The 13,347-nt window shown below is 40.8% G+C and overlaps 1 long non-coding RNA gene across 1 annotated transcript; it reads right to left on the bottom strand.

Moving 5' to 3' along the window:
- Positions 1-660: 660 nt before the first annotated feature.
- On the bottom strand, positions 661-5,487 carry LOC115147712 (uncharacterized). Its single transcript, XR_003866461.1, has 3 exons — positions 5,288-5,487; positions 3,755-3,847; positions 661-1,981 (listed from the first exon to the last, which is right to left on the bottom strand). It is a non-coding gene; the product is annotated as an uncharacterized LOC115147712 (long non-coding RNA).
- Between the last annotated feature and the right edge of the window lie 7,860 nt (positions 5,488-13,347).

Raw genomic sequence — 13,347 nt, 5'->3', positions numbered from 1 at the left:
GTGTGTCCGACTTTCTCTCTCTGAACCTATACGCTGTGCAAATCAATCCATGTGCTTACGCGGGCCACCAGTTGCCCATCCCTGATCTAACACGTTCTATGCAGTAATTGAAGTTGTGATGAATGCAATGGATTTAGTAGCTCCATTCAACCAATAGATGGCACTATCGACCCAAAATAAAATAAAAACAGCATGTGCAAGAAATTGCTTTCTTCTAATCAGTTAACATTATTAGCATAGACCTAGGGGATGGATTATTTATTAACTAAACTATTCCAGTACATTGTGAAACTCACCCTGTTTGTGAAACTCACCTTTCAATTTTTTTGTTTACCTCCTTTTTTTAATCTGTACCCGGCTCCAGAACGATTCAGTTGGACGGGCCTTTGATTTCAGCTTACATTGGCCTTCATCAGAATAATCCCACAAAGGGAAATGCCAGTGTTATGATTTTCCTTTGCAATGATGATTTATTTTTTAGATTGCACCTCAACTCACGTTGATTGAGCGCCCTCCTCTTCTTTCCAAAAAGGAATAGTTTCACCATTTGAAAATGAGAGTTCAGTTTACGTAACAGGGTTAACCTTAAAATGAGGGACGGTCGTAAATGAATCACTAATCACATAAAATAAATAATCATCGTCAGAAATGATAGCTTGCTGAATTTGCATGATATTTGTATTCGGCACCAACTCGCCCACGGATTGATGTTTCAGCACTGTCTCAATGAAGAGTTCAACATTCAACTAGCGCATCCACCGTCGTAGTACAGATTAAGCTTGACATGGAATGTGAAGCTAACTGGCTTTATAAAAGCCTGAGTATATCTAGCTTGCTTCCTAGTTTAACACTCTGATTTTAACCCCACATCTGTCCATATCCCATTTACATTATGTTTTACATTTTAGTCATTTATCACACCAGCAGACTCTCAAAAGAAAGAAAACATACCTGTGTGGTCAATGTGGGAACAGATTTCAGACACCAAGGAAACTAAACACGCACCAGCTAACTGACACAGGAGAGAAGTCTTCCCACTGCTCTGTTTGTGGGAAGGGTTTCAGTCAGTCGAACAAACTAAAGACACACCAGAGAACTCACAGGAGAGAAGCCATACCAACGCTCTATTTTGTGTAGATTGTTGACAGAAAAATTACAATTGAATCCCACTTTGTTACACAACAAAATGTGGAAAAAGTCAAGGGGTGTGAATACTTCCTGAAGGCACTGTATCTGTCCATATTCCCACAGGAAATGCATCAATCACAGACATCATGTCTTTAAGTAGGATTTCAATAATCACCCATTTATTTTTCTCAAGTAATAAAAAAAAAAATTCAGTCACTAATGTAGACCCACCAGCTGACTGTATTTTTTTATGACTGTTTTTAAAAACAGTTGTTTCAGAGGGAAATGTATGAAACAAAAACTTCTAAATAGAAAAATTTATAAACATACTGTATGTCGATTACAAAGCTCAGTCTCCTGTCTCACTTTATTATAGAAGCTTGAAGATTGATAATTTCGGGTGTTTTATAGGTAGGCTATACTGTAAGTATAATATACACTATAGGTTATACACTTCCTTCTTAAGGCCTTTTCACACCAACAGAGTTGTTTGACTTGGTGAGAAAGGACCTTTAGAGGTGGAGGAATTCATCTGGTCTCATACTGGGTGTGGAGGACTGAGATTGGAAAGTAGTCTAATGTCTGACCAAACTATACAAATATGTGGAACAGCTCAAGTCACTGCTTTGATGTTTGAGGAGAACGACAGGGTGTTGTCCAGGGTCAAGCCAAGGTTCTTTACACTCTGGGAGTAGGACACTGTGGAGTTGGCAACCACGATGGAGAGGTCTTGGAGCGGGCAGGCCTTCCCCCAGGAGGAAAATCAGTTTCATCTTGTCGATGTTGAGCTTGAGGTGGTGGGCCAACATCCAAGCTAAGATATCTGCAGGCACTCAGAGATGTGTGTCGCGACCTGGCTGTCAGAAAGGGGGAGGGAAGGCAATTGAGTGTCATCCGCATAGCAATGATAGGAGAGACCATGAGGGGATATGACTGAGCCAAGTGACTTGTGTAAAGACAAAAAAGGAGAGTGCCTAGAAGCAAGCCCTAGGGGACACCAGTAGTGAGAGCATGTTGTGCCGACACAGATCCACGCCACCTGGTAGGAGAGACCTGCCAGGTAGGATGCAATCAATTTAAGCCTACTAGAAAGTGTGTGCCACCAGGCTTGGAGGGAAGCAAAAGTCATTCTGCTACCTAAGAATAGTAAAGGCCCCTTTACTGTCTCAAATAGCCAAACAAACAGATTGTTACCAACCCTTAGTAAACTTTTGGAAAAAATAATGTTTTTTACCAGACACAATGCTATTTTACAGTCTGACAACAGACTTTCAGCGTGCTTATAGGGAAGGATATTCAACAAGCACAGCACTTACACAAATGACTGATGATTGGCTGAGAGAAAATTATTATAAAAATATTGTGGGGGCTGTTTTGTTAGATGTCAGTGCTGCTTTTGACATTATTGGTCATAGTCTGCTTCTGGAAAAACGTAGTGTTGTGGCTTTACACCCCCTGCTATATTGTGGATAAAGAGTTACCTGTCTAACAGAACACAGAGGGTGCTCTTTACCTTCTTAACAGCACTATTAACAAGGCTGAAACTACAGGCCCTAGTTTTGTCGCACCTGGACTATTGTGTTGTCAGGTGCCAGAAAAAAAGGACATAGGAATATTGCAATTGGCTCAGAACAGGGCAGCATGGCTGGCCCTTGGATGTACACAGAGAGCTAATATAAATAATATGCATGTCAATCTCTCCTGGCTCAAAGCGGAGGAGAGATTGACTTCATCACTAGTTGTATTTATGAGCGGTATTGACATGTTGAATGCACTGGGGCCTGAGGGCACACAGTGTGTTGTGAAACAGAGGAGATAGATCTAGCTTTGGCAGTACAGAGAGCCTCCATGACACAGAAGTGACCCGTCTTGAAGCCTGACTGGTTAGGGTCAAGAAGTTAGTTCTGAGAGAGATAAAGAGAGAGTTACTCAGACACAGAACACTCAAGTGTTTTGGAAAAGAAAATAAATAAGGGATACCGGTCTGTAGTTTTTGACGAGGGGTCATGGATTGATTTATTGAAAACGGGAGCAACTCTGGCTATCTTGAAGCCAGTGGTCAGGGATGAGTTGATGAGGGAAGTGAGGAATGGGAGAAGGTCTCCAGAGATGGTCCTGTGTGGCTCAGTTGGTTGAGCATGGTGTTTGCAACACCAGGGTTGTGGGTTCAATTCCCACGGGGGACCAGTACAGAAAAAAAATTATGAAATGTATGCATTCACTACTGTAAGTTGCTCTGGAGAAGAGTGTCTGCTAAATGACTAAAAAGGGAGGAAGGGATGGGAAAGGGGGCAGGTTGTCAGGCTACTGAACATCACTAGTTGCAGGATTTCATCTGGAGAGAGAGGGTAAAAAGAGGTCAAGGCGTAGGTTAATTATAAGTGAGTGGGACTAGTGGACACAAAACGCTCAGTGAATGAGGAGTGAATTTTGTCAACCTTCTTTTCAAAGTGATTGGCAAAGTAATCTGCAGAGAGGGGGGTGGGGAGGTAGATTAAAGAGGGAGGAGAAGGTGGCAAAGATTTTCCTAGGGTTAGAGGCAAATGTAGAAATTTAGAGTGAGAGAAAGTGGCTTTAGCAGCTATAAAAGGCGAAGAGAAGGTAAAGAGAATTGTGTTAGAATTACCGCAGCACTGAGGTTGAAGTTGCCCAGTACGATGAGTGGTGAGCCATTAGCTTATCAAGGTGTCAAGCTTCTTGATGAACTCTTCCAGGGCACCTGGTGGGCGGTAGATGACAACAATGTTAAGCTTGAGTGGACAAGTGACAGTGAGAGCATGGAATTAAAATGAGGAGATGGACAAGAGAGAGAGAAGGAAAAGAGAAAATCTCCTCATCAGAAATGAGTAGCCCTGTGCCACCACCGCAACAACGAGATGCTCTCTGAATATGAGAGAACATGTAGTCAGATGAAGAGAGAGCAGTCAGAGTGGCAGTATTCTCAAGGGTAGTCCATGTCTTAGTGAGGGTCAAAACCTCTAAGGACTGAAGGGCAGCATAGGCTGAGATGAACTTGGCCTTGTAAACAGCAGATCGGCAGTTCCAAACGCTGCTGGAGACCAGGAATTCCAAATGGGCTGTGCCTGCAGGGTACTCTAAATTAGAAGGGTTGGCAACCATGGGCAACTGTAAAACGTTCTGAAGCGCCTTACCCAGTCGCGCCACCAAAAAGCTAACTATTCGGAAGGACAAGTGGACACACTTCAGGCTGATTCAGATTCCCATCTGCTGTACAAGCAATAACAAGTCTATACCCGTTTAGGAAAAAAGCATTTTAATGTATTATGTAATACTAGTTAGATAGCTTTGTCAGCATAGCGAAGGCTTAACACATAGCAGAGGATTCAGACTTTTATGAGATGGCTATAAATATAATCTACAGTGGTGGGAGAGGTTGGAATGAAGGTCAAACAGTCAGTCAACACAGACTAGATACATGTTGTCAGAAGGCAGTCAAGGAGCAGTGAGCAGTGAACAGTTACCCACTCTGTCAGCTTACTTTAAGTTGCAGGTTTTGTGACATCTGTGGTTCTTAACAACCATTTATTGCAGTGGGCTAAATCAGGGTCAAACAGAGTGTTTCTTGGTAGTCTTAAACCAATCTACATTGAAACAAAAGTATTCACCTCACACACATGGTTATGAGCTTAAAAAAGACATCTGTACCATGTCAGATATAGAGTTGAAATGTATTCCATTTTCAGTTTGCATCCCAATATTACACTTAATATACATCACAGAAGACTGAAATATAATAAAACCATTTTAAATAGAAAAACAGGATTTTCATTGGGTTTAAAAAAAATGATGTTGATTAATTATGAAATTATGAAAAATTATGAATAACATTTCACCCATGAGGTCACTACAGGGCGATTTGGTCATTTGACTGCAGGAAAGGCTACACACAATGGCCACCCTCCAAGCTGACTACATTGTAGAAAAAAACATTCAGGGCTTAACATTATCCTGGAGATGACTGAAAATATTGTGTTGTTTGTTGCAAGAAACCACTTTACAAAATAAAATGCATTACTCTCCCATAACATTATTACAGAGAATCAGACAAATTATGCTACCATCTGCCTATTGTCTACTTAACTTATTGAAGCCTGTCTCAAAATGAAACACTGCCCCTTTAAGACAAAAAAGCTCTTACCTGACACGCTTTTCAAAGATGTCTAGAAATGTACACATTTTGTACTCATGTGTGGGCTGATATTCCTACTGCACAGCAGTCCCGGGGAGCTGCGTGGCAGTCTACTGAACATCCGTGCACATGCGCAGCTTATAGGGAACATTGGTTCCAGCCACTGCCAGGGAAACTAATCCAAAGGATTGCTGTCATACCTTGTCCATAGACTGCTTACAGGGTAACGAAGCAAATGTGTAAGTTTGTCATTTTGGGTGAACTATCCCTTTAACATATCAGCTAACCGCATCATATGGTATAGCAATATGACGTGGCATGCAACCAATAAGAGACTCTGGAATCATGATACTATATGACCTAAAGAGAAAGGTCCTGTCCCAGGACCATGGAGTGTGAGGGAAAGTTGATCAGACACATTGGTTCCACACTGATGTCATTTCAATGTTGTGATGTTGAACAGATTTACTGTTCAACATGTGAAGAGGAAAGTGAATTATGAATAGGTTCTGAAAGAGGAACCATTAACTGCTTGAGAAAGGAAGGTTATCTAGAAAGTCAGTCTGTGTGCCACATTATTGTAGCTATTAGAAAGCTGTTGGGGTGATTCCTCAACCAGAACAAAAAAAGACCATGATTTCTGAGGGGATTTTAATGATACTTAAGTAAGTGTTACCAGGAGTCTCTTCACCATCCCCAAATCCAAAACGAATTCAAAGCAACCCACAGTATTATATAGAGCCATGATCGCTTGGAACTCCATCTCAAATTACAGTGAATTAGCTTTAAAAAAACGAATGAAACAACATCTCACAGCACAATGCCACTTTAGCAACAGCTAGTGGGGATCCTAATAAAATACAAATCCTAGAAGGGTCTTTTGGAGAAAGGGTTGTTGACATATATTTGACATTTGTATCTTAAAGCATACTTGAGAAATAATTAACTGAAGTTGAAATACTGGTGACATTTAACGACCCTGTAAAACATCCGTTATCTGGTTCTCAGAAACAAAAGCAGATGAGTGTGTTATGAACCTCCATCCAAGTTGATTTGCTAAGCTTAATCAAAATTGTTGTCATATTGCCTTAGATGTGATCCAAGAAAGATTTTAATTAAACATTGAGCATTGAACAATGCCTTCTTAAGAAGCTGGTGGCCACCAGCTTCTTAATGTTTAGTTACGGTGCGCCTAATGAACACAACCCTGATTCTGATCCAACAAATTACATACAACATTACTGAGGGGATTGCGACATTAAAGTTGACTATGACAGTTTGACATACAGTTCAAGTCGGAAGTTTACATACACTTAGGTTGGAGTCATTAAAATGTCTTGATAACAAACTATAGTTTTGGCAAGTCGGTTAGGACATCTACTTTGTGCATGACACAAGTCATTTTTCCAACAATTGTTTACAGACAGATTATTTCACTTATAATTCACTGTACCACAATTACAATGGGTCAGAAGTTTACATACACTAAGTTGACTGTGCTTTTAAATAGCTTGGAAAATTCCAGAAATTGATGTCATGGCTTTAGAAGCTTCTGATAGGAGAATTTACATAATTTGAGTCAATTGGAGGTGTACTTGTGGATGTATTTCAAGGCCTACCTTCAAACTCAGTGCCTCTTTGCTTGACCGCATGGGAAAATCAAAAGAATTGAGCCAAGACCTCGGAAAAAAATTGTAGTACTCCACAAGTCTGGTTCATCCTTGGGAGCAATTTCCAAACGCCTGAAGGTACCACGTTCATCTGTACAAACAATAGTACGCAAGTATAAACACCATGGGACCACGCAGCCATCATACCTCTCAGGAAGGAGACGTGTTCTGTCTCCTAGAGATTAACGTACTTTGGTGCAAAAAGTGCAAATCAATCCCAGAACATTAGCAAAGGACCTTGTGAAGATGCTGGAGAAAACAGGTTAAAAAATATCCATATCCACAGTAAAACGAGTCCTATATCAACATAACCTGAACGGACGCTCAGCAACGAAGAAGCCACTGCTCCAAAACCGCCATAAAAAAGCCAGACTACGGTTTGCAACTGCACATGGGGACAAAGATCGTACTTTTTGGAGAAATGTCCTCTGGTCTGATGAAACAAAAATAGAACTGTTTGGCCATAATGACCATTGTTATATTTGGAGGAAAAAGGGGGAGACTTGCAAGCCGAAGAACACCATCCCAACCGTGAAGCATGTGGGTGGCAGCATCATGTTGTGGGGGTGCTTTGCTGCAGGACGGACTGGTGCACTTCACATAATAGATGGCATCATGAGGCAGGAAAAGTATCTGGATATATTGAAACAACATCTCAAGACATAAGTCAGGAAGTTTCAGCTTGGTCGCAAATGGGTCTTCCAAATGGACAATGACCCCAAGCATACTTCCAAAGTTGTGGCAAAATGGCTTAAGGACAACAAAGTCAAGTTATTGGAGTGGCCATCACAAAGCCCTGACCTCAATCCTATAGAAAATGAGTGGGCAGAACTAAAAAAAACGTGTACGAGCAAGGAGGCCTACAAACCTGAATGAGTTACACCAGCTCTGTCAGGAGGAATGGGCCAAAATTCACCCAACTTATTGTGGGTAGCTTGTGGAAGCCTACCCGGAATGTTTGACCTAAGTTAAACAATTTAAAGGCAATGCTACTAAATACTAATTGAGTGTATGTAAACTTCTGACCCACTGGGAATGTGATGAAAGAAATAAAAGCTGAAAGAAATCATTCTCTCTACTATTATTCTGACATTTCACATTCTTAAAATAAAGTGGTCATCCTAACTGACCTAAGACACGGAATTATTACTAGGATTAAATGTCAGGAATTGTGAAAAACTGAGTTTAAATGTATTTGGCTAAGGTGTATGTAAACTTCCGACTTCAACTGTAAGTCCCTCATCACATGGCCCTGTTCATGGGATAATTTGCAGGACTATAAAGCAGGGGCTCCTATCATCAGGTCTTCAGTCATCCCAGATATAACAGCTGCCATAGAGGTCAAGGATATTACCAAAGCAGCAGTTAAACTGGACAACCTTCTATTCAACACCTTGTATTCAACTCATTCACATGCAGACTGGATCAGGATTCCCATTTTTCCTATGATTTAAATCAGTCTTCCAATTGTGCGACTTGATGTGAAGTGTTTCACTTCTAAACATTGACTTGTTGGCTCCCGAGTGGTGCAGCAGTCTAAGGCACTGCATCACAGCTCAAGAGGCGCCACTACAGTACCTGTTTGAATCCAGGCTGCATCACATCCGGCTGTGATTGGGAGTCCCATAGGGCAACGCACAATTGGCCCAGCATTGTCTGGGTTTGGCCGGGGTAGGCCGTCATTGTAAATAATAATTTGTTTATTTAAATAAAGGTAAAATAAAATAATAATCATAATAAATATATATAAATTGTGTGGGTCCATCTAGTGGATTGGGCTGTCACTTGTCCTGACTCTTCAAAAGGCTTGGCTAGAATGAGTCCCCTGCTCCCCCAGAGACGCTTGTGTTCCAACAGCTGCAGCTGAAGGGAGGTTGTGGGATTCCCAGTTTTATTTATGTTCTCTGTTATGGACATGACTGTGTCTTCCTACAATCTATATCATATATGGTCATATCCTCTGGTGCACGGCTCAAATGGAAGCAGCTCTGCTGATGAAGCAATAAAGCAATGTCAAATTAACTTAGATATATTGCTGTGGAAGCTGGGATTATTTCTGACACAACCATTTCTGAACATGTCCATATTGGGCTAGTACATTATCTGTGGCGCTTGTACATTATCTGTGGCTTTGGTAACTCTGCTATGGACTGTATGGGATCAAATTGGAGTTTCAAGAACAGTTCAGAAGATTTGGTTTGATACTATCTCTATGACGCAGGTTCGTGAAGCATGAAGAAATCCCAAACTACTTTAGGCTGCATGTATTTCTGACACCCAGATTGGATCATGGCCATGTTTGGAAAAGATTACTGACAGGGGGTAATAATTTGGACTGCTTGTTGGTCCAAAGATCTATACAGCTTGCTGAAAAACACAACAGCTCCCCATTTGATCCAAGTGTTTCTCCTTGTAAATGTATTAGATTACTATTACATTTATCCCTCCATTGACTTCACACTGCATGCTGAAGAGTGAAGACCTCATACCTATACTGTAGACCACAGAGAGATCTGATACAGGCCAGCACATTGTTTTGACCTTATCCTCTTATGGCTAGGGGGCAGTATTTTCACGGCTGGATAAAAAACGTACCCGATTTAATCTGATTATTAGTCCTGCCCAGAAACTAGAATATGCATATAATTATTAGCTTTGGATAGAAAACACTCCAAAGTTTCTAAAACTGTTTGAATGGTGTCTGTGAGTATAACAGAACTCATTTGGCAGGCCAAAACGTGAGAAGATTCTGTACAGGAAGTACCCTGTCTGACCATTTCTTCCCATTCTTTATTATCTCTATCCATTACAAAGGATCTCTGCTGTTACATGACACTTCCTACGGCTCCAATGGGCTCTCAGAAGGCGGCAAAAAGCTGAATGACGTAATTCAAAACCCTGGCTGAAACACACGAGCACTTTTGCTAAGTGGTCTATCAGAGGACAAAGGGCTTAGGCGCGGGCACTGGCCGCCCCCGCCTTTCTGTTTTTCCCTCTGTTTACAGACACGCAGATTCCCGATCGGAATATTATCGCTTTTCTACGAGATAAATTGCATAAAAATTGATTTTAAACAGCGGTTGACATGCTTCGAAGTACGGTAATGGAATATTTAGAATTTTTTTGTCACGTTATGCGCCATGCGCACGACCGTGATTTACCATTCTGATAGTGTCTAGAACTCACGAACAAAATGTCGCTGATGGAACATAACGATGGATTATTTGGGACCAAACCTACATTGAAGTAGAAGTCCTGGGAGTGCATTCTGAAGAAGAACAGGAAAGGTAAGACCATTTTTTTTATAGTAAATGTGATTTTGGTGAAGGCTTAACTGGGTGGGTGTCTAAATAGCTAGCCCGTGATGGCTGGGCTATGTACTTAGAATATTGCAAAATGTGCTTCATCCGAAAAGCTATTTTAAAATCGGACATATCGAGTGCATAGAGGAGTTCTGTATCTATAATTCTTAAAATAATTGTTATGCTTTTTGTGAACGTTTATCGTGAGTAATTTAGTAAATTGTTAGTAAATTCCCCGGAAGTTTGCGTGGGGTATGCTAGTTCTGAACGTCACATGCTAATGTAAAAAGCTGATTTTTGATATAAATATGAACTTGATTGAACAGACATGCATGTATTGTATAACATAATGTCCTAGGTGTGTCATCTGATGAAGATCATCAAAGGTTAGTGCTGCATTTAGCTGTCTTCTGGGTTTTTGTGACATTATATGCTAGCTTGAAAAATGGGTGTCTGATTATTTCTGGCTGGGTACTCTGCTGACATAATCTAATGTTTTGCTTTCGCTGTAAAGCCTTTTTGAAATCGGACAGTGTGGTTAGATTAACGAGAGTCTTGTCTTTAAATAGCTGTAAAATAGTCATATGTTTGAAAAATGGAAGTTTTCGGATTTTAGAGGAATTTGTATTTCGCGCCACGCCCATCATTGGATATTGGAGCAGACGTTCCGCTAGCGGAACATCTAGATGTAAGAGGTTATTCGTCGACCATGAGGTCCTCACATTGCTGACACCGTAATAGATTTACAGTGAGATATGTGGCCTGGAAAAAAAGATCTGAATGAACTGAGCCAAGCTTGGTTCTTTTTTGCATCCATGCCACAACATTTGACAATTCACATCCAGATTTAAATTTCTACTGGCTGTGACATTTGAACGGTTGAATCATGTAATAAAAAATGCTGATGTGAGCCAAGGCTCTGGGTTGTCTCAGGCAAACTGTCTGTGGTGATACAATTACTTTGCTAGCACAGACTGAGTAATTTAAAACACCCTTAAAGTGGCAGTCCAGGCTCCTTTTCACCTCATTTAACACCTAATTTACTTAACAAAAGGCACATCTCAATAGGTGGTTCAGGTAAGTCATGATATAGCACAAGTAGCTCAACACAGACACTACTGTACATGATCAAAAGTATGTGGACACCTGCTCGTCGAACATCTCATTTCAAAATCATGGGCATTAATATGAGGTTGTTCCCCTCTTTGCTACTATAACATTCTTCACTCTTCTGGGAAGGCTTTCTTCTAGATAATGGAACATTGCTGTGTGGACTTGCTTCCGTTCAGCCACAAGAGCATTAGTGAGGTTGGCAACTGGTGTTGGGCGATTTGGACTGGCTCGCAAAGCATTCCAATTCATCCCAAAGGTGTTAGATGGGGTTGAGATCAGGGCTCTGTGCAGGCCGGTCAAGTTCTTCAACACCAATCTCGACAAACCATATACTGTCTGGACCTCGCTTTCTGCACGGGGGCATTGTCATGCTGAAACAGGAAAGGGCCTTCCCCAAACTGTAGCCACATAGTTGGAAGCATAGAATCATCTAGAATGTCATTGTATGTTGTAGTGTTTAGTTTTCCCTTCACTGGAACTAAAGGGCCTTGCTCCACCACCAAACTTTACAGTTGGCGCTATGCATTGGGGAAAGTAGGGAGTTCTCCTGGGATCCATCATGCACAACGCATCACCAGGGGCAAAGTACCTGCCCTCTAAGACATCTACAGCACCCGATGTCACAGGAAGCCAAAAAGATAATCAAGGACAACAACCACCTGAGCCACTGCCTGTTCACCCCGCTGCCATCCAGAAGGCGAGGTCAATACAGGTGCATCAGAGCTGGGACCGAGAGACTGAAAAACAGCTTCGACCTCAAGGCCATCAGACTGCTAAACAGCAATCACTAACTCAGAGAGGCTGCTGCCTACATAGCGACTCAAATCACTGGTCAATTTAATAAATGGATCATTAGTCACTTTAAACAATGCCACTTTAATAATGTTAACATATCTTACGTTACTCATCTCATATGTATATACTGTACCTTATACCATCTATTGCACCAAGCCGCTCGGCCATTGTGGTACATATTCTTATTCCACCCCTTTAGATTTGTGTGTATTACGTAGTTGTTGGGGAATTGTTAGATTACTTGTTAAATATTACTGCACTATCAGAACTAAATGCAAAAGCATTTCGCTACACTCGCATTAACATCTGTTATCCATGTGTATGTGACCAATAAAATTTGATTTGATTTGAATCACTGCATCTGCCGATGTCGCACTTCCTCATCTGGAGGTGAAAGGTGACAGAGCTAGAGCGTTGTTTTTCAGACCAAGAGACATGCCGAAAATCGGTCTTTTCACAAAATAGTCTGTAGAATCCGAATGGTTTGAACGCGGTGGTGTTCTCCATTTTGCTCTACAACCCCGATAAGCAGGCTGGGACTCCTCAGATGTCGGTACAGCTGATCTGCCAACTTCTGTCTGTAGCGTCCGAACAGTTTGGACTACACAGTAATATGTGGAAAGGTGAGACTCTCACAAATACTTGCATGTTGGTTATTTCGCTCTAGGACGCCCACAGGCCTCACAAGACTCGTCTGAAGGTACCAGTTGAAACAAATTTATGGAAGTACACTATATATGGAGACTGTTAAGTAAAGAAAAATAAGGGGTTAAATACACACACACACACATATATATATATATATATATATATATATATATATTTATATATATATATATATATTTATATATATATATATATATATATATATATATATATATATGAAGACATCAAAACTATGAAATAACACATGGAATCATGTAACCAAAAAAAGTGTTAAACAAATCAAAATATATTTTATATTGAGATTCTTCAAAGTAACCACCCTTTGCCTTGATGACAGCTTTGCCTAACCTTGGCATTCTCTCAACCAGCTTCATGAGGTACAGTAGTCACCTGGAATGCATTTCAATTAACAGGTGTACCTTGTTAAAAGTTAATTTGTGGAATTTCTTTCCTTCTTAATGCATTTGAGCCAATCAGTTGTGTTGCGGACAAAGTAGGGTTGGTATACAGAAGACAGCCCTAT

Source organism: Salmo trutta, chromosome 14, assembly GCF_901001165.1.
Source record: "Salmo trutta chromosome 14, fSalTru1.1, whole genome shotgun sequence".
Classification (NCBI taxonomy): domain Eukaryota; kingdom Metazoa; phylum Chordata; class Actinopteri; order Salmoniformes; family Salmonidae; genus Salmo; species Salmo trutta.
The sequence above is the reverse complement of the archived record's forward strand: the minus strand, read 5'-3'. Positions and strand labels throughout refer to the sequence as shown.